The following is a 23,219-nucleotide window of genomic DNA, read 5'->3' on the forward strand; positions in this document are numbered from 1 at the left end:
TAAGTGTCCACTGATAGATGAATGGATAAAGAAGATGTGGCACATATATACAATGGAGTATTACTCAGCCATAAAAAGAAACGGAATTGAATTATTTGTAGTGAGGTGGATGGATCTGGAGACTGTCATACAGAGTGAAGTAAGTCAGAAAGAGAAAAATAAATACCGTATGCTAACACATATATATGGAATCTAAAACAAAACAACAACGGTTCTTAAGAACCTAGGGGCAGGACAGGAATAAAGACACAGACGTAGAGAATGGACTTGAGGACACAGGGAGGGGCAAGGGTAAGCTGGGATGAAGTGACACAGTGTTATGGACTTATATATACTACCAAATGTAAAACAGATAGCTAGTGGGAAGCAGCCGCATAGCACAGGGAGATCAGCTTGGTGCTTTGTGTCCACCTAGAGGCATGGGATAGGAAGTGTGGTAGGGTGACAGAAGAGGGAGGAGATATGGGGATATACATATATGTATAGCTGATTCACTTTGTTATAAAGCAGAAACAAACACAGCACTGTAAAGCAATTATCCTCCAATAAAGATGTTAAAAAAAAAGAAGTAACTTTTCCTTTCAAGAAGAAAAATTATGAAAGAAAATTATTTGTTCCAAAAAATTATTTGTTCAAAAAATTAACAGAAACAAGTGGTGTTGGAAAGACAAAAAATTACAGACAGTCCTCAACAGAAAATTAACCTTCTACTGCAGTATTATATCTATTATATAATATACGGATATATTAGTTTGACATTTTAGGCATTACCTTAACTAAACCTCATTATTAAATCCATAAATTTTTTTTCTGACATGGAAAATAATATTCCACAATAAATGACTGAGGAAGTATAAATATAAATCATAAAATCTTAGTGAAAGAAAAAGCAATAGCATCTTTAAATACTAAGAATACTAGTGGGTACATCTTCTGGGACAAATGTAGCACAAAATGAAAAAGTATAACATCAGATTTACTGGCATTTATCATTTGTGGACACCATTAAAACCAGTTTTCAAAAGGTGTGAGGAAGCAATCAGTTAAAGATTTTCTATGATTTAATATGATCTAATGAACATCTATAATATCTAACATATTAAGACTAATAGTTTACTGATCAATACTTGCTTAAAGACCTTTCCTCATTGTACCCAACAATCAAGAGTAAATATGTCATAAATGTTGCCAAATCTCTATCAGTTCCCAATTTGCAAGACTTGCCTTACATTACAGAGCCAAAGCCCTAAAACACTGTATATATATAATGTATCCTCCCTTGACTTTCACCTTCTGAACTACTACTAAGACTCTGTCTAGCAGATTTTCCCTTTGTGAAGTAAGTCTTATAAAATTAGATTTGCTTATCAGTAGAAAGTAACAGTGATATTTTGGGGGAATCAACAGCCAACAAGTAAAATAACAAGTCTTTCATTATTCTTTTTTCTCCCTTTTCTGATATTATATTATAAATGTGCTTTTGACAGAATGCCAAAAAATTCTTTGGATTATGACATTTTGACAAAGTAGAAAAACATACATTCAATAAAAATAAATTTGTCATTAACTAACCCAAATAAACATTCATTATGGTTTGCACTCTTAATTGCTATCAGCCAATAGGAAAACCTTTTCACACCAAATGGGGAATAAAAGTCTAGAGTGAACACAATTTCTAAAACCCTGCAGTTTATTTAAACCTCCTCCTTACAATCAGAAGACCCACAGCATAATGAGACATTTATTTATTATGAATCTAAACCACCTGCATTTATTAAAAGAAAATAAAAGATCAATACCTGGTTTTATTGGATCCACAGGGCTTTCTTCTTCTGAGCTCTCCAATAAATTCTTGATTTCAATAAACATTTGGAAATTTCTATTTCAATTTGTGTATGTAAACAAGTAAATATTTAGAGTTGTAGGGATATAAAAATTATATATATTTGTGCTGTAGAGGCTATTTATAGATAAATTGTTAAATAATTCTTAAATTCTCAAATAATTCTTTCAGAAATGTCAGAATTTATCTTTAAAAAAGCCTTTCTTAGCCAAAAGATTTTGGTTAGTAGTAAGAATAGAACATATGGAAAGGACTTTAATGAAGACATTTCCAGTACTTTCTGGAAATTTTTCCATTCTTGTGTTATTATTAAAAGAGAAATATCATTGACAAACCTCATATGTCGCTGGACCAGGAGTAATCTCTTTGGAATCTTTAAAACGCTTTGATGCTTTAACAAATAAGGGTATGGAGCAAGATTTCTTTAAAACAGGATTGTATGTTGCAGGCCCTAAGAGAAAACAAATGTAAAAATAATAAAGCATGTTTTAAATTATTGATTTTGGTCACATGTATATTATTCTTAGATTTGTTATCTTAACATTTATATTTAGCATCACTCTTGAACCCATCCTTTTGAATGCTTAAAAGTCAGTCAGTTCAGGGATTTGAAATATGATAAGCATAAAACACAAGCATACCTCATTTTATTGCATGTTACTTTATTGCACTTTTCAGATACTGTGTTTTTTACAAATTCAAGGTTTGTAGCAACCCTGCTTCTAGCAAGCCTATCAGCACCATTTTTCTAATAGCATTTGTTCACGTACTTCTCACAATATTTCAAACTTTTTCATTATTAAAATTATATCTGTTATGGTAATATATAATCAGTGATCTTTGATATTACTATTGTAATTGTTTTGGGGTAGCACAAACCGTGCCCATGTAAGATAGCAAACTTAATTCATAAGTGTTGTGTGTGTTCTGATTTCTTCCCCATCTCTCTCTCTGTCCTTGGGTCTCTCTATTCCCTGAGACACAACAATATTGAAATAAGGCCAAGTAGTACCCCTACCATGGGGCACTAGAAATCAAATGCTAGAAATGATTAAACTTAGTGAGGAAGGCATGTCAAAACCTGAGATAGGCGCTTCCCTGGTGGCGCAGTGGTTGAGAGTCTGCCTGCCGACACAGGGGACATGGGTTTGTGCCCCGGTCTGGGAGGATCCCACATGCCGCGGAGCAGCTGGGTCCGTGAGCCATGGCCGCTGAGCCTGTGCTCCGCAATGGGAGAGGCCACAACAGAGAGGGGCCCGCGTACCGCAAAAACACAAAAACAAAAACAAAACAAAAAAAACCTGAGATAGGTCAAAAGCTAGGCCTCTTGCACTAAATATTAGTCAGCCAAGTTGTAAATGCAAAGGAAGAGTTCTTGAAGGAAATTAAAAGTGCTCTTCCAGTGAACACATGAATAATAAGAAAGCAAAACAGCTTTAATTCTGATATGGAGAAAGTTTTAGTGGTCTGGGTAGAGATCAAACCAGGCACAACATTCCCTTAAGCCAAAGGCTAATACAGAGCAAGGCCCCAACTCTCTTCAGTTTTGTGAAGGCTGAGAGAGGTGAGGAAGCTACAGATGAAAAGTTTGAAGCTAGCAGATGTTGGTTTAAGTAAAGACGCCATCTCCATAACATAAAAGTGCAAGGTGAAGCGGCAAGTGCTGACACAGAAGCTGCAGCAAGTGCTGATGCAGAAGCTGCAGCAAGTTATCCAGAAGATCCAGCTATGATAATGAATGAAGGTGGCTACACTAAACAACAGATTTTCACTGTAGACAAAACAGTCCTCTTTTGGAAGAAGATACCATCGAGGACTTTCATGTTGGGATGGCCAAAAGTTTTGTTCGGTTTTTTTCCGTAAGATGGCTCTAGTAGCACTTAGTTGTCTTTAACGTCATTCAAAACAATCTTGTTAGATTGTATGTGACAGCTGTCATATCAGCGTGCATTTAAAAAAGACATCAAAATTGGTGAATTTTTCTGTAGCCATTTTAATACTGAAGATGGAAGGAAACAAGCAACATTTTTGGCATATTACGCTTTATTATTTCAAGAAAGGTAAAAATGCAACTGAAACGCAAAAAAATGATTTGTGCAGCGTATGAAAAAGGTGCTGTGACTGACTGAACTTGTCAAAAGTGGTTTGTGAAGCTTCGTGCTGGAGACTTCTCGCTGGATGATGCTCCAGTCGGGTAGACCAGTTGAAGCTGATAGCAATGAAATTGAGACATTAATTCAGAACAATCAATGTTATACCACGTGGAAGACAGCTGACATACTCAAAATATCCAAATCAAGTGTTGAAAACCATTTGCACCAGCTTGGTTATATTAATCACTTATGATTGGTTTCCACATAAGTTAAGTGAAAAAAACCTTCTTGACCATATTTCCACATGCGATTCTCTACTTAAACGTAATGAAAATGTTCCATTCTTAAAACAAATTGTGACGGGTGATGAAAAGTGGATGCTGTACATTAATGTGGAATGGAAGAGATCGTGGGGCAGGTGAAATGAACACCACCAACCACACCAAAGGCCGGTCTTCATCCAAAGAAGGTGATATTGTGTATATGGTGGGATTGGAAGGGAGTCCTCTATTATGAGTGCCTTCCGGAAAATCAAATGATTAATTCCAACAAGTACTGCTCCCAGTTAGACCAATGGAAAGCAGCACTCGACAAAAAGCGTCCAGAATTAGTCAACAGAAAACACATAATCTTCCATCAGGATAACACAAGACCACATGTTTCTTTGATGACCAGGCAAAAACTGTTACATCTTGGCTGGGAAGTTCTGATTCATCCGCCATATTCACCAGACATTTCACCTTTGGATTTCCACTTACTTCGGTCTTTACAAACTTCTCTTAATGGAAAAATTTCAATTCCCTGGAAGACTGTAAAAGGCACCTGGAACAGTTCTTTGCTCAAAAAGATAAAAAGTTTTGGGAAGATGGAATTATGAAGTTGCCTGAAAAATGGCAGAAGGTAGTGGAACAAAAGGGCAGATATGTTGGTCAATAAAGTTCTTGGTGAAAATGAAAAATGCGTCTTTTATTTTCACTTAAAAACTGAAGGCACTTTTCGGCCAACTCAATAGCTAGCGAGGAGAAGTCAATGCCTGGCTTCAAAGCTTCAAGGACAGGCTGACTCTCTTTGTAGGGGCTAATTACCTGGTGACTTTAAGTTGAACCCAATACTCATTTACCATTCCAAAAATCCTAGGGCCTTTAAGGATTATGCTATATCTATTCTGCCTGTGCTCTATAAATGGAATAACAAAGCCTGGATGATGGTCCATCTGTTAACAACATGGTTTGCTGAATATTTTAAGCCCACTGCTGAGACCTACTGTTCAGAAAAAAAGATTCCTTTCAAAATATTACTTTACATTGACAATGTACCTAGTCACCCAAGAGCTCTGATGGTGATGTGCAATGAGATTAATGATGTTTTTATGGCTGCTAACAAGACATCCATTCTGCAGCCCACAGATCCAGTTTGACTTTCAAGTCTTATTATTTAATAAATATATTTTGGGAGTTTTCTGGCAGTCCAGTGGTTAGGACTCTATGCTTCCACTGCAGAGGGGCCCAAGTTTGACCCCTGGTCTCCTGGTTAGGGCACTAAGATCCTGCAAGACACGTGGTGCAGTCAAAATATAAATATATACTTCAAAACATCTAGCTGCCATAGAGAGTGATTCCTCTGACAGATGTGGGCAAGCTCAATTAAAAGCCTTCTGGAAAGTGTTCATCATTCTAGATGCCATTAAGAATATTTGTAAAAAAAAAAAAAAAAAAAAAGAATATTTTTAATTCATGGGAAGAGGTGAAAATATCAACCTTAACAGGAGTTTGGAAGAAGTTGAATGACTGAGGGATTCAAGACTCAGTGAAGGAAGAAACCGCAGATGTTGAAATAGTAAGAGGACTAAAATTAGAAATGGAGTCTGAAGATGACTGAATTGTTGCAGTCTCATGGTAAACCTTTAATGGATGAGGAGTTGCTTCTTATGGTTGAGCAAAGAAAGTGGTTTCTTGAGATGGAATCTACTCCTTCAGTTATGAAGTCTTCAGTTATGAAGACTGCTGAAATTTTGATAAGAAAGGATTTAGAATATTACATAAAGTTAGTTGACAAAGCAGCAGCAGGGTTTGAGAGGAATGACTCCAATTTTGAAAGAAGTTCTATGGTGGGTAAAATGCTACCAAACAGCATGCATGCTATAGAAAAACCATTCATGAAAGGAAGAGTCAATTGATGTAACAAATTTCATTGTTGTCTTATTTGAAGAAATTGCCACGGCCACCTAGCTCTTCAGCAACAACCACCCTGATCAGTCAGCAGGCAACATCAAGGTAAGACAATATACCAACTACCAACAAAAAGAATATGACTTGCTGAAGGCTCAAAAGATGTTTAGCATCTTTTAGCAATAAAGTATTTTTAAATTAAGGTACGTGCATTTTTTAGACATAACGTTATTGCACATTTAATAGACTACAGTACAGTGTAAACATAACTTTTATATGCACTGGGAAACCAAAAAATTTCTGTGACTCCTGTTATTGGGACATGTGCTTTATTGTGGTGGTCTGGAATCAAACCTGAAATATCTCCAAGATACGCCTGCACAGACCTCTGTGTATGTAATAATTAAATTCAAATCAGAAGTAATTTCCAAAAAAAGAAAACAGTACCCCCTCAAAATATATCTACATAGTGAAAAAAGATACCCAACTCTTTTATTCCTACATATTCATTCACATGTTCAGTGAAGAGGTGATGACTGAACTGCATTGGGGATATGAATAAGATTTAAAGAAGCAGAAAGGTGGTTTAACAGCATTCTGGGCACTAAACATGACAGAAGTCAAGGCACAAATTTACATGGAAAAAGTTTTATGTAGCAAACAGATTGGTTAAATGGAACAGGGCCTAAATCCTAAATGAAGACTTTGTACTAGAGGCCATAGGTTTCAAATTGTATTCTAAAATGTACCAGAAATTCTAAAGAACTGCCCAGGGCACAATGTGTAGGTAAAGCCCAAATACAAGAGGCTTTAAATATTTTCAGCCAAAACAACTACAGATTTACTGTTTTATTTGTTTGGGTCCCATACAAGATTTTATTTAACTGAAGTTGTTTAGTAATTTTTTTTTTAAAAAGGTTTTTGAAAACCACTTCCATAGTCTAGCTCCTGAAGGTTTTTGACTAAAGGAGATTCATAAAGAAAGAGATAGTTTAAGAAATAAACTCTGGCAGTAGTTCATAGGATGAAATGACTGGAAGATGGGCTGTTTTAGGGTCACTAACAAGGAGTTCACTAACATTGATAATGGAAAGGAAGAACAACTCAGAATATTTTCTAAGAAATGTAATAAACATTTAGTATGTACAGTGATTAGAAGAAGATAAAAATGAAAAGTGGCTATGAAAAAGGTAATACTATGATGGAAATAAAGAAACATAGAAAGAAGGAGGAGAGGAATATCTTGTGCTTGATTTTGAACCAATTATGTTTGAAAAGATGCAGGATATCCAAATAGAAGTGTCTAGAGGACAATCGTAGATATATAACTGAAGCTCATGAGGAAGCTTGCCTGGAGAAAAAGAATGGAGTTATTCACGCAGAGACAATAGTTGAGGTTTCTCTAAGTGAAAGATCACAGAGAGAGAAAAACTAAATAACTAAGGACTAGAACTTGGGGGACTGCACAGAGAGGGAGGAGAAGAATCAAAGAAGGAAACAGTCTAGTTAATAAATCTAGCTACTACAACATTATAGACAGTAAATAGGGAGAGGTTATTTCTTTCTCCATTTGCATGTTAACCAATACTTATTTTGAGTGTCTATCACATGCCATGCCTCGCATATGAACAGTGTTAGAGGTCTACTATATCAAATATTTCAAGAGGAGACTTATAGGGAGGTCACTGTAGAGTATATAGGATGTAACTTTAGAAGAGTGGTGATGAATGAAACTAAATTAGAGGGCATTTAAAAGACACTGTGGGAGAGGAAATAAAAACTTGGAGCATAGAATATTGACAATGAACATAAACAGTGAAATACAAGAGTAGATACAAAGATATTAATAGTGAGGAGACCTTCAAGATGGCGGAAGAGTAAGATGCAGAGATCAATTTCCTCCCCACAAATATATCAGAAATATATCTATACGTGGAGCAACTCCTACAGAACACCTACCGAATGCTGGCAGAAGACATCAGACACCCCAAAAGGCAAGGAACTCCCCACATAACTGGGTAGGGGAAAAGTAAGAAAACAGAAACAAAAGAATAGGGATAGGGCCTGCACCTCTGGGAGGGAGCTGTGAAGATGGAAAGGTTTCTACACACTAGGAAGCCCCTTCGTGGGCGGAGACTGCGGGTGGCGAAGCGGGAAAGCTTCGGAGCCGCAGAGGAGAGCGCAGCAACAGGGGTGCGGAGGGCAAAGCGGAGAGATTCCCGCACAGAGGATCAGGGCCGACCTGCACTCACCAGCCCAAGAAGCTTGTCTGGTCACCCGCCGGGGCAGGTGGGGGCTGGGAGCTGAGGCTCGGGCTTCGGAGGTTGGATCCCAGGGAGAGGACTGGGGTTGGCTGCGTGAACACAGGCTAAAGGGGTCTAGCGCGCCACAGCTAGCCGGGAGAAAGTCCGGGAAAAAGTCTGGACCTGCCTAAGAGTCAAGAGACCATTGTTTCGGGGTGCACAAAGACAGGGGATTCAGAGCACCACCTAAACGAGCTCCAGAGATGGGCACAAACCACAGCTATCAGCACGGACCCCAGACATGGGCGTGAAACGCTAAGGCTGCTGCTGCAGCCACCAAGAAGCCTGTGTGCAAGCAGAGCTCACTATCCACACCTCCGCTCCCGGTAGCCTGTGCAGACCGCCACTGGCAGGGACCCATGATCCAGGGAAACTTCCCCAGGAGAACACACGGCGCGCCTCTGGCTGGTGCAACGTCATGCTGGCCTCTGCCGCTGCAGGCTCGCCCTGCATTCCGTACCCCTCCCTCCCCACAGCCTGACTGAGCCAGAGCCCCCTGATCAACTGCTACTATAACACTGTCCTGTTTGGGCACGAACAGACGCTCTCAGGTGACCTACACGCAGAGGTGGGGCCAATCCAAAGCTGAACCCCAGGAGCTGTGCAAACAAAGAAAAGAAAGGGAAATCTCTCCCAGAAGCCTCAGGAGCGGCAAATTAAATCTCCACAACCAACCTGATGTACTGTACATCTCCGGAATACCTGAATAGACAACAAATCATCCCAAATTGAGAGGATGGACTTTGGGAGCAATGATTATATATTTTTTTCCATTTTCCCTTTTGGTGAGTGTGCATGTGTATCTTTCTGTTTGTGATTTTGTCTGTAGAGCTTTGCTTTTACCATTTGTCCTACGGTTCTGTCTGTCCGGTTTTTTTTTTTTTGTTCTTTTTTGTTAATATAGTTTTTAGCACTTATTATCATTGGTGGATTTGTTTTTTGGTTTGGTTGCTATCTTCTTTATTTCTTACTTTCATTGCTTTTATTACTTTTTAATTTTTTCATTTTAAATAATTATTTTTATTTTCATAACTTTATTTTTTTACTTTCTTTCTTTCTTTTTTTCTCCCTTTTATTCTGAGCCATGTGGATAACAGCGTCTTGGTACTCCAGCCAGGTGTCAGGCTTGTTCCTTTAAGGTGGGAGAGCCGAGTTCAGGACATTGGTCTACCAGAGACCTCCCAACCCCACATATTACCAAACAGCAAAAATCTCCCAGAGATCTCCATCTCAACGCCAACACACAGCTCCACTCAACAACCAGCAAGCTACAGTGCTGGAGAGCCTCTGCCAAACAACTAGCAAGACAGGAACACAACCCACCCACTAGCAGAAAGGCTGACTAAAATCATAATAAGATCACAGACACCGCAAAACACACCACCAGACGTGGTCCTGCCCACTAGAAAGACAAGATCCAGCGTGATCCACCAGAACACAGGCACCACTCCCCTCCACCAGGAAGCCTACACAACCCACTGAACCAACCGTAGCCACTGGGGGCAGACACCAAAAACAACGGGAACTACGAACATGCAGTCTGTGAAAAGGAGACCCCAAACACAGTAAGTTAAGCAAAATGAGAAGACAGACAAACACACAGCAGATGAGGGAGCAAGGTAAAAACCCACCAGACCAAACAACTGAAGAGAAAATAGGCAGTGTACCTGAAAAAGGATTCAGAGCAATGATAGTAAAGATGATACAAAATCTTGGAAACAGAATGGAGAAAATACAAGAAATGTTTAACAAGGACCTAGAAGAACTAAAGAGCAAACAAACAATGATGAACAACACAGTAAATGAAATTAAAAATTCTCTAGAAGGAATCAATAGCAGAATAACTGAGGTAGAAAAATGGATAACTAACCAAGAAAATAAAATACTGAAAATAAATAATGCACAGCAGAAAAAAGAATAAAAGAATTAAGGACAGTCTCAGAGACCTCGGGGATAACATTAAATGCACCAACATTCGAATTATAGGGGTCCCAGAAGAAGACAAGAAAAGGAACGGGACTGAGAAAATACCGGAAGAGATTATATTGAAAACTTCCCTAATGTGGGAAAGGAAATAGTCAATCAAGTCCAGGAAGTGCAGAGAGTCCCATACAGGATAAATCTAATGAGAAACATGCCAAGACACATATTAATCAAACTATCAAAAATTAAATACAAAGAAAAAATATTAAAAGCAGCAAGGGAAAAACAACAACATACAAGGGAATCCCCATAAGGTTAACAGCTGATCTTTCAGCAGAAACTCAGCAAGCAAGAAGGGAGTGGCAGACACATTTAAAGTGATAAAATGGAAAAACTTACAACCAAGATTACTCTACCCAGTAAGGATCTCATTCAAATTCAACAGAGAAATTAAAACCTTTACAGACAAGCAAAAGCTAAGACATTTCAGCACCACCAAACCAGCTTTACAGCAAATGCTAAAGGAACTTCTCTAGGCAGGAAACACAAGAGAAGAAAAAGACCTAAAATAACAAAACCAAAACAATTAAGAAACTTGTAACAGGAACATACATATCGATAATTACCTTAAATGTAAATGAATTAAATGCTCCAACCAAAAGACATAGACTGGCTGAATGGATACAAAAAAAAGACCCATATATATGATGCCTACAAGAGACCCATTTCAGACCTAGAGACACATACAGACTGAAAGTGAGGGGATGGAAAAAGATATGCCATGCAAATTGAAATAAAAAGAAAGCTGGAGTAGCAATTCTCATATCAGACAAAATAGACTTTAAAACAAAGACGATTACAAGAGGGAAAGAAGGACACTGCATAATGATCAAGAGATCAATCCAAGAAAAAGACATAACAATTGTAAATATTTATGCACCAAACATAGGAACACCTCAATACATAAGGCAAATGCTAACAGCCATAAAAAGGGAAATCGACAGTAACACAATCATAGTAGGGGACTTTAACACCCCACTCTCACCAATGGACAGATCATCCAAAATGAAAATAATTAAGGAAACACAAGCTTTAAATGATACATTAAACAAGGTGGACTTAATTGATATTTATAGGACATTCCATCCAAAAACAAGTGAATACACTTTCTTCTCAAGTGCTCATGGAAGATTCTCCAGGATACATCATATCTTGGGTCACAAATCAAGCCTTGGTAAATTTAAGAAAATTGAAATCATATCAAGTATCTTTTCTGATCACAACGCTATGAGACTACATATAAATTACAGGAAAAAACATGTAAAAAATAGAAAGACATGGAGGCTAAACAATACACTACTTAATAACCCAGAGATCACTGAAGAAATCAAAGAGGAAATCAAAAAATACCTAGAAAAAAATGACAATGAAAACGCAATGACCCAAAATGTATGTGATGATGGGGCTCCCCTGGTGGCGCAGTGGTTGATAGTCCGCCTGCCGATGCAGGGGACACAGGTTCGTGCCCTGGACTGGGAAGATCCCACATGCCACAGAGCGGCTGGGCCCGTGAGCCATGGCCACTGAGCCTGCGCGTCCGGAGCCTGTGCTCCACAATGGGAGAGGCCACAACAGTGAGAGGCCCGCATAACGCAAAAAAAAAAAAAAAAAAGTATGTGATGCAGCAAAAGAAGTTCTAAGAGGGAAGTTTATAGCATACAATCATACCTCAAGAAACAAGAAATATCTCAAATAAACAACCTAAACTTACACCTAAAGCAATTAGGGAAAGAGGAACAAAAAAAGCCCCAAGTTAGCAGAAGGAAAGAAATCATAAAGACCAGATCATAAATAAATGAAGAAGAAATGAAGGAAAAGATAGAAAAGATAAATAAAACTAAAAGCTGGTTCCTTGAAAAGATAAACAAAATTGATAAACCATTAGCCAGACTCATCAAGAAAAAATGGGAGAAGACTCAAATCAACAGAATTAGAAATGAAAAAGGAGAAGTAAAAACTGACAGTGCAGAAATACAAAGGATCATGAGAGAGTACTACAAGCAACTGTATGCCAAAAAAATGGACAACCTGGAATAAATGGACAAATTCTTAGAAAAGCACAACCTTCCAAGACTGAACCAGGAGAAAATGGAAAATATAAACAGACCAATCACAAGCACTGAAATTGAAACTGTGATTTAAATTTTCCAACAAACAAAAGCGTAGCACCAGATGGCTTCACAGGCGAATTCTGTCAAACATTTAGAGAATAGCTAACACCCATCCTTCTCAAACTCTTCCAAAATATAGCAGAGGGAGGAACACTCCTGAACTCATTCTACTAGGCCACCATCACTCTGATACCAAAAGCAGACAAAGATGTCACAAAAAAAGAAAACTACAGGCCAATATCACTGAGGAAAATGGATGCAAAAATCCTCAACAAAATACTAGCAAAAAGAATGCAACAGCACATTAAAAGGCTCATACACAATTATCAAGTGGTGTTTATCCCAGGAATTTCAAGGATTCTTCAATATACACAAATCAGTCAATGTGATACACCATATTAACTAAATGAAGGAGAAAAACCATATGATCATCTCAATAGATGCAGAAAAAACTTTTGATAAAATTCAACACCCATTTATGATAAAAACCCTGCAGAAAGTAGGCATAGAGGGAACTTACCTCAACATAATAAAGGCCAAATATGACAAACCCAAGGCAACATCGTTCTTAATGGTGAAAAACTGAAAGCATTTCCACTAAGATCAGGAACAAGACAAGGTTGCCCACTCTCACCACTCTTATTCAACATAGTTTTGGAAGTTTAGCCACAGCAATCAGAGAAGTAAAGGAAATAAAAGGAATCCAAATCAGAAAAGAAGAAGTAAAGCTGTCACTGTTTGCAGATGACATGATACTATACATAGAGAATCCTTATATGCTAGCAGAAAACTACTAGATCTAATCAATGAATTTGTTAAAGTAGCAGGACACAAAATTAAGGCACAGAAACCTCTTGCATTCCTATACACTAATGATGAAAAATCTGTAAGAGAAATTAAGGAAACACTCCTATTTACCATTGCAAGAAAAAGAGTAAAATACCTAGGAATAAACCTACCTAAGGAGAAAAAGACCTGTATGCAGAAAACTATAAGACACTGATGAAAGAAATTAAAGATGATAAAAACAGATGGAGAGATATACCATGTTCTTGGATTGGAAGAATCAACATTGTGAAAACGACTATACTACCCAAAGCAATCTACAGATTCAATGCAATCCCTGTCAAACTACCAATGGCATTTTTCACAGAACTAGAACAAAAAATTTTACAATTTGTATGGAAACACAAAAGACCCTGAATAGCCAAAGCAATCTTGAGAAACAAAAACGGAGCAGGAGGAATCAGGCTCCCTGACTTCAGACTATACTACAAAGCTACAGTAATCAAGACAGTATGGTACTGGCACAGAAAACAGAAATAGAGATCAATGGAACAGGATAGAAAGCCCAGAGATAAACCCACACACATATGATCACCTTATTTTTGATAAAGGAGCCAAGAATATACAATGGAGAAAAGACAGCCACTTCAATAAGTGGTGCTGAGAAAACTGGACAGCTACATGTAAAAGAATGAAATTAGAACACTCCTAACACCATACACAAAAATAAACTCAGAATAGATTAAGACCTAAATGTAAGGCCATACACTATAAAACTCTTAAAGGAAAAACACAGGCAGAACACTCCATGACATAAATCACAGCAAGATCCCTTTTGACTCACCTCCTAGAGAAATGCAAATAGAAACAAATAAACAAATAGGACCTAATGAAAATTAAAAGCGTTTGCATAGCAAAGGAAACTATAAACAAGACAAAAAGACAACCCTCAGAATGGGAGAAAATATTTGCAAATGAAGCAACTCACAAAGGATTAATCTCCAAAATTCACAAGCAGCTCACGTAGCACAATATAAAAAAAACAAAAAACCCAATCCAAAAATGGGCAGAAGATCTAAATAGACATTTCTCCAAAGAAGATATACAGATTGTCAATAAACACATGAAAGGATGCTCAACATCACTTATCATTAGAGAAATGCAAATCAAAACTACAATGAGGTATCACCTCACACCAGTCAGAATGGCCATCATCAAAAACTCTACTAACAATAAATGCTGGGGAGGGTTTAGAGAAAAGGGAATCCTCTTGCACTGTTGGTGGGAATGTAAATTGATACAGCCACTATGGAGAACAGTATGGAGTTTCCTTAAAAAACTAAAAATAGAACTACCATATGACCCAGCAATCCCACTACTGGGCATATACCCTGAGAAAACCATAATTCAAAAATAGTCATGTACCAAAATGTTCATTGCACCTCTATTTACAACAGCCAGGAGATGGAAGCAACCTAAGTGTCCATCGACAGATGAATGGATAAAGAAGTTGTGGCACATATATATAATGGAATATTACTCAGCCATAAAAAGAAACGAAATTGCATTATTTGTAGTGAGGTGGATGGACCTAGAGTCTGTCCTACAGAGTGAAGTAAGTCAGAAAGAGAAAAACAAATTCCATATGCTAACACATATATATGGAATCTAAGAAAAAAAAATGGTCATGAGGAACCCAGGGGCAGGATGGGAATAAAGACACAGACCTACTAGAGAATGGAGTTTAGGACATGGGGAGGGGGAAGGGTGTGATGGGACAAAAGTGAGAGAGTGCCATGGACATATATACACTATCAAATGTAAAATCAATAGCTAGTGGGGAAAGCTGCATAGCACAGGGAGATCCACTCGGTGCTCTGTGACCACCTAGAGGGGTGGGATAGGGAGGGTGGGAGGGAGATAGATGCAAGAGGGAAGAGGTATGGGGATATATGTATATGTATAGCTGATTCACTTTGTTATAAAGCAGAAACTAACGCACCACTGTAAAGCAATTATACTGCAATAAAGATGTTAAATAAAAGATATTAATAGGATACAAAATTAAAAGCCTTTGTTCCACTAGTAGACGGGCAATTCAAAGCTACTTACTTTGAAGAATAGATTCTTGTTGATATTTTAAAATGTAAAATATTTTAGAATTGATGGGTTCATATGAAATACTGTTAATGCTTTAGCTTTATTTACATAGGACATTTCAAAATTTTAAATAAAACTTAACTTCTGGCTCTAGATCAATCATTCTAATATCAAGTTAATTAATAGGATGGATGTCCAAATTTATAAAGCCTTTTTGGAATGCTGGTATGGACTGAATGTTTGTGTCCCTCCACAATTCATATGCTGAAACCCTAATCTACAGTGTGATGGTATTTGGAGACGGAGCCTTTGAGAGGCAGTTGTGTCATAAGGGTGGAGCCCTCACGATGGGTTTAGTGTCCTTATGAGGAACGTATTCTCTCTCTCTCCCTCTCTCCCTCCTGTGTGAAAACACAGCAAGATGTCTATCTGCAAACCAGGAATAGGGACTTCACTAGGAATAGAATTGGCCGGCACCTTGGGCACCTTGATCTTGAACTTCTCAGATTCCAAAACCGTGAGAAATAAATTTCTATTGTTTAACCACACAGTTTAATGTACTTTTGTTATAGTAGCCCACATTGACTAAGACAGAAGCTAATGTGTTTTGATCTACCAAGTGACAAGTGTTGTAGCAAATGCCATCTTACTATAAAAACAGCATGCATGACTTTGAAATAATGTAATTTATATTTATAGTACAGAGAAATAATGTACATATATAAACATAGTATCTTAACAGAGAGTCTTATATACACAAACCGTACCATGCATGGGAGAATGTACCAGTTGCTGTGGCTTCCAGAAAACCCCCCACAAAATACCATCAGGAAATGGGTATAGAATTCCACAGTCAATTAATTGAAAATTGCAACTTTAGCCATAAAGATCTATAAAGGTTAATGCAATAGGTAAGGTTATTATCCAAACACTACTGTAACTAAGTTTCATTTTCAGTTATAAAGTATAGTCTATCCCCTACTTTTACCAAAATGCTAAAGCAACTGATAAATATTTGCATTCATGGTTATAACTCATTAAATGAAAAGAAAATATTCAAAAGTAGTTGTAGTAGATTTCCTTCTATTGGAATTCCTTTGAGGAGTATTAAGTGAAGCGAAACTTTTCTTAATACACATCTTGCTGCATTTTAGCACTTAGTCTGCTTTAAGTTACAGAGCATTAAAAAAATAAGTTTACTGCACTTAATCTTAAAATATATTTACAATTACATATGTTACTGCTTATATGATACAGGTCAAAGATTTACAATGCTTTACCAGCTCTGATTCACAACTGGATTATGCAGAAACTATCTTCTATTTGTTTACCAAAATGCCACATTTTAATCAAAGGTCATGGAAGAAGAAAACTTCTCATTCCAAATCAAACATCTATGAAAAGTCTGCCTGAATCATGACTACTATATAATGGGAAATTCAAGAGCAGATGATTCTTATAATTACATATTTTCCAGCCCTATGCAAACTCACTCTCTCTGAAATGTCAACCAATGCTACAGGGCAAAAATGAAGTAGAAGAGGAAAACTGAGTAATTTAAAATAAAAATCATTTTGGTGCATTAGAGCCAACTCAGAAATAACTACCACTTCTATGAATAAAGCTGCAAAACCTCATATTTAAAAAAATGGCTTTCTTCATAATGAGCCAAAATTTATAAATCATGTAGTCAATTTTGTTTATGAATACTGAGTCCTTTTTTATCTGAAGGTGACAGAAAATTACTGGAAAATAAATATCCCATATGTGAGCATATCTTTAGAAATTAAAAATGCATCTAGAAAATCGTTCATTAAAATGGACTGCATGGCTTTAAAATGTCATTTAGAGAGTTTAGATTTTTATGGAACACATTGTCTCACAGATTTTATTCTTCAGCTCTACAAATGAAATAATAGGAGAGACAAAAGATTAGTACACAAGGAAGTATTATTATCAATGTCAAAACCACATTTAGGTTCAATGCTCCTCTCCTGTTTGTAACACTCGATTTGATTAAATGGCACTTCAGATTATGACCACAGAACTGCACAGTCTATTAAATTCAGCTTATAGGTGATGAGAAAAAATGATAGAGTCCCGATAATGCGTAAACTTTTAACCAAAATTTCCATGTATGTTTTACCATACCATTGACTTCTCTTACTAAAAACAAAACAGGTATTACATATTTTAAGAAATAAAATCTTAAATACTTAAGGATGATACCTTAAAGTTACTATAGAGTATCTAGGAATTATTGCCAACACAGTCCCTACGGAATGGACTATTACAGTGCACTTCAACCTAAGTAGACTGAGAACTGCATTTACTGGAGTCTACCTAAATTATCCACCTGTTAAAATGTGTGTTCCTAGCATTGATTAAGCAGTAGGGCTGCACTCTTATGACATATAAACACAAAAGCACATAGATTTGACTTGACCAAAATATATCTTCAAATGGCAGTGTTCTGTTTATCTGTGTACCACCAAGTACATACTTATCAAAATGTGTATCCAAAACCCTGTCAGATGAAGTCTTTGAACTGCTGACAATTTTGCTCTCTAATAGGTACATTGTACAAATTTGAATGACTTTCACCAGTCTTGCAAATGTAGGTATAACATACTTTCTGTATGAATTATAGGAACCAACTGGAAGAAAGGATGATCACTTTCACCTAACACCATTTTGAGTAGGTACTATATATATATATGTAACACATGATTTTTAGTGATGAACAAACTTATCAAGTAATCAATAAAATATGATATTATCTTTAAGGTAAATAAAATACCTCATGACTGGCCTGACATATTAGTAGCGAATTTTCCTTTCATAACTGAATTTGGGCTTTATATTCTACTGTTCATATTTTAAAGGTTTGGATTCAGAATGTCAAGAACATTAAGCAAAAAGTTGAGAAGTCTCAGCATATATTCTAAGTCCTCTTACTAAGTCCTCTTAGATCATCGTCATTATGTTAACACTCAGGGCTGAAATAGTAAGGTATTCCCTCTTAAAACTGGAACTTATCTCTGTGAATACTGTATGTAAAGATCAGGATAATGCTATGTGTCTTTGTAAAACATGTCATGTCACAGATCAAGTTACAAACTGTTCTTTAAGTATAAATACCAACCTTATTTTTAAAATAATTAAAACATTTGATTAGTACTAATCAAACTGAATTATTTAAGAAAGCTATAGTAAATGAACTATGATTTAAAGCAAAACTTTTAAGTGGCTAATTTTTACCATTTTAATTGTGACTATTGCCATTTTTTTTAACCCCTAGGTGCATTTGGATTTGAATTTTTCTTTGAATATGTCTGCTACAATTTATTCAATACTACAATAAAGCTAGACTGAGTTTAGAATTTTCTGAAAGAAGAGCCTACACCATTTATTTAATGACAGGTCAATTAAAAATGATTAACATTTTTATTTGCAACTTAATTGAACACATTCTGTGTCTTAAAAAATATATTTCATAGATTAAATGAATGAAAGAATGGGGTTTTCATGCTTTCATACACAAATGTTTTGTTTATATTCATTAGAGATCAAACAAAAACTATTAGGTTAACCACTGAATATCTCAGAAAGCTTCTTGCTCATTTTCAGTAAATTTAAATCTATACATAGATATAAATCTAAATAAGATTTTTTTCTTCACCTTAACAGTGTTCTCTTTTCATTCTGTTCTTGTGGTCATATAATGTAAATATTTTCCAACCCTGTTGCCATAGCTTCATGAAATAATAGCAGGATTCTTCCCTTGCAAGCCTTCTCATCAGCTACCACTAATTAATTTAACCATGACAAATAACAGTGGGATTTGTTTATATTAATAATGTTTATTTCCAAATAGTTGATAGTTTCCTCATCTGTCTTCAATACCCATGACCCACAGGGCCTATTCACAAGCCCTTCCATAGCTTTGGACATGTTTCTCCACTGGCCTCTGGCTGAATTTGTTCTATGGCTTGAAATATCAACACTAAAAACCAAAGAGGATCATATTTAGCACCACACATTTTAAACGAATCTTTCTCAAAGTGTAGTTCATGGACCATAGGCATCAGAATCACCCAGATTAGTGTTAGAATGCAGATGCCTTGGATTCATGACAAAATAATAAGTCATATTCTCTGAAAGTGGAATGAAGAAAACAAATTTAACAAAACCCATTGTTTAGACCTCTAAACTACAACTTAATATGTAGCTGTTCCCAAATATATTTAAACACTGAATCGCTTTTCCCAAAAACTATTGATCAAAGAATAAATCTTAAGAAATTACGGATGAGACTATCATTGCCTCTAGAATATATCTGAATCTCTTATGTCCCTTTGCCTGCCTATGGTAGAGCCACAATCAGTACTTGTTGAGCTGAACTGAGCCAAACCAAGGAAGGAAGAACCGATTTATGAGTCCACTAGAGTCTACTCCCATGACTTTTAAGCATTTTAACCATTCTTTTTTCATTTTACTTTCTCAGTAATTGTCTATGGAAAAATGGATACCTTGAATTCATATTTCTACTTATAATGTGAAAATGTTATTTAGATGATATATCACATAAATATTTGCAAACAAGTTTAACAACTGCTGCCTGAGAGGATAGAGATTTATAGGAGGCTGGCATCATTAAGAAGGTAAAGAGACATACTTTTCAGTGTATATCCTTCAGCACGTTATGAATTCTGTCATAGGCATGTCACGTTATTTCAATATGGAGCCAAATGTGTAAAACTTATTTCATGATCACGGAAGATACAATTCTTTGAAATGTAAGTATATTTTCATCTCGATTTTATTTTAGTCTATCATTTTCCACAATAAATCTTAAACCTAAAAAATTCAACCTTTCTGTATACTAGCCATATACACTTCATAAATTCTGTAGATCTTATAAAGTTTTAGTTTCTTTCTTTACAAAAGGGGGATAAAATGAAGCAGAAAAGTTAAGCAACTTCTACAAAGTCACAAAAGGAGTAAGAGCCAAATCATTCAACCACTTTTAATCCTTAGAACATCCCTGAGAGGAAAGAAAGGAAAATAAAATTATTTAAATTTTACAGGAAATTGAGTTAATAGCTGAGTTGTGACTTGCTCTATGTTTTTAACAACTCTTTTCAATATTTCACACTGCCTTCTTAATCTTCTTTTGCTGTCTCTGGCACCTTCCAAAAACATCAAATTTGCCAAAAAAGATAATGTTAATTAAATGAGAATATTATGCTTTAATCTCAACATTACATTTCCCTAACAGGTGAATTGGGTCTAAGAGATGGAATAAATTAAGGTCTATATGATAAATTCAGGAAACTTGTTCCTGGATTATTAATCCATACCATATCAAAGTAGATATAATTTTGGTTTTATGTCTATACTTTTCAATTTATAATAAATGCATACACATTTAAGGAAAACAAAAATGTCACAATTCTGAAAACCAAGTTGTCTTCCAGTCTCCATATTGTCACACTCCCAGTTGTCTAGGCTGCCACACACTGCTACTTTCTAAACCTGTTATAAACATTTTTTTAAATCTAGAGTTAAATATTATTTTCCAAAACCCAAATAATCCTAAGTCCCATCTTTTGGTGAAGGCTGCCTCTCTGTGGCAGAATGCAATGTGTCATGTTTTCAGAGGGACAATTTACTTTCTCACTTTTTTTTAACTGGTAGAAAAGATCCACATGATGTTTTAAAATACATAGATTTAAACACAGTGTTTTCATCACTCTTTCAGGATATTTTTGGCCCCATGTTTGGAAAGGGCTTTGGACCCCCAGGAATCACCTCGCTCACATGAGAAAGAGTATGTAACAAGAGGTGAAAACAGTATTTATGCAAGTAACAAAAATCAAGTAAAATAGAATTGCTCAAATAGAATGGTCACGTCTCCTGTCTTTTTTGAAAGCTGAAGTCATTTTTCACTCTCCTCTGAGTGACTCTGCTGGTCAGAAGGACACTTATTAATAGATATTGTACCTGCCAGAAAGCAGCTGTTGTCTTAATTTCCTGAAGAAATTACTTTAAAGTAAATACTAAGTGTGCCACAAGATAATGCCTCCTATTCACTTAAAGAGAGATGATAGAGGAACATATCCTATTCAAATACTGAAAGCAAACATCAACTGGATATGTTTTAAAAAATATATTGAGTTAATCTTTCTTTCTCTACTAGTGACCTTTGTTAGTTGAAATGAAGTAGGCTCAGAAGACCTTATTATAAAACATATTTAGGAAGGCAGACATATTTAGGAAGGACATATGTTCTAATAATAACATTTTTTAAGATTTGATACTTTTGACCACATGATAACTGAAAGATTAACATTTGCACATTTTAACTAAAAGGAACAAAATCTCTATCGTAAGCATGTGACTTGTTATATCTCAAAAGTAAATGATTTATTTAATTAAGCAATATAGTCACAAAAATGACATTTACCTTCTCTAAAACAGAACATGCTAACTAATCAGTGAAAACAGTAAAAACTAATTAGGAGAAGATACACAGAGGGTCACAGTAAACATTTCAGTAACCAATATCAAGCTGCTTTGTTGTTTTTGTTTGAAGCATAAGTATATCAAAAAACATCACTCAGAAAACTGTGCAGATTCTTTTTTAAACAATGATTTTAATACAGGTCAAAACCTTTGACATGAAGTAAATGAATGAAAACACCAAAGAAAGTTACCTGCAAAAATTTCTGATCAAGAAAATTATTACAAATACTGATTGCTAATGCTAATTATTGCAATGTTGCCTTCCCCTCTTTTTTTTTGTTTAACAATGTCTGGGGGCCGGGGAAGAAACATGTTTTGTCTCTGCTTCAACAAATACTGAAATCTATTTATATGCAAATAAGCTATCCATTATTAGTATGAGAAGAGACTTGTGCATAAAGGGAGAAATAAATTATCACTAGAAGCCATTAATGAAATCTATTTCAAAACATAACATTTTACAAGAGCTCTCACCCATGTAATATTTGTTTAAGGCTTGAGGGGAAATGGTGAGTTCTACACTTAGATGAAACCCAATACTACGTTATTTCTCATGCCAATTTGTTTTGTAAAATGCATTTATCCTCTCCTTAGAAATGACTTGATAATTGTAACTCCAATGAGTTTCTTTAGAGAACCTTATCATTGAAGTCAGGGTCCTATGTGTTTGTCACACAACTGTCAGACTTTTTAGGGTAGTCTATTTTTGTTGTTACAGTAACTGTTATTCCCTGAGATTTAAAAACATTAACATTCATTTTTATACTCTAATAGTAGTAACGTAAAAATAAATGAGCTTTAAGAAGAAGGAATATGAGTCTTTCTGGAATCAGTTGAACTTCTATGGAGAAGACTAAAATAAAAAATAATAGAGACTATAAAATAATTTCACATGCTTTGACGATTTTCTCTTTGGGTTTCTTGTTTTGTTCTTCTTGAGCTCATAAATTCCTTGTTTAGCCCATACTTGCATCTCTGTCAGTTTTAAACATTGCAGATACATTCTTCCCTCTGTCATCTACTTAACTTTGCCAAGGGTGCCCAATGTTGAACTGAAATACTTAGGTTTTGATATATTCATGCTTATACCATTCTTTGCCTTATGGTTCCACTTTTGAAGTTTTTAAGAAGTCTTTCTCCACTTTTTAGGTTGCAATGGTATTCCCAGTATTTTCTTCTACTAACTTTGTAGTTTTACCTTTACTTGTCTTTAATTCATCTGGATTCCATCATTGTATGTGATATTTGGTAAAGACCTAATCTGATTTTTCTTTAGTTATTGTGTCCGTTTCCTCAGTGGGCCC

The 23,219-nt window shown here is 35.9% G+C and overlaps 1 protein-coding gene across 1 annotated transcript in view; it reads right to left on the bottom strand.

The window, feature by feature from the left end:
* Positions 1 to 664: 664 nt before the first annotated feature.
* Positions 665 to 23,219, bottom strand: part of STPG2 (sperm tail PG-rich repeat containing 2) — a 262,302-nt gene continuing 239,747 nt past the window's right edge. Inside the window, 2 exon segments of the mRNA XM_069540667.1 lie at positions 665 to 1,879; positions 2,179 to 2,294. The gene's annotated coding sequence lies outside the window, so the exon portion shown is untranslated.

The sequence above is a fragment of the Delphinus delphis genome, chromosome 5 (assembly GCF_949987515.2).
Source record: "Delphinus delphis chromosome 5, mDelDel1.2, whole genome shotgun sequence".
In the NCBI taxonomy this organism is placed as follows: domain Eukaryota; kingdom Metazoa; phylum Chordata; class Mammalia; order Artiodactyla; family Delphinidae; genus Delphinus; species Delphinus delphis.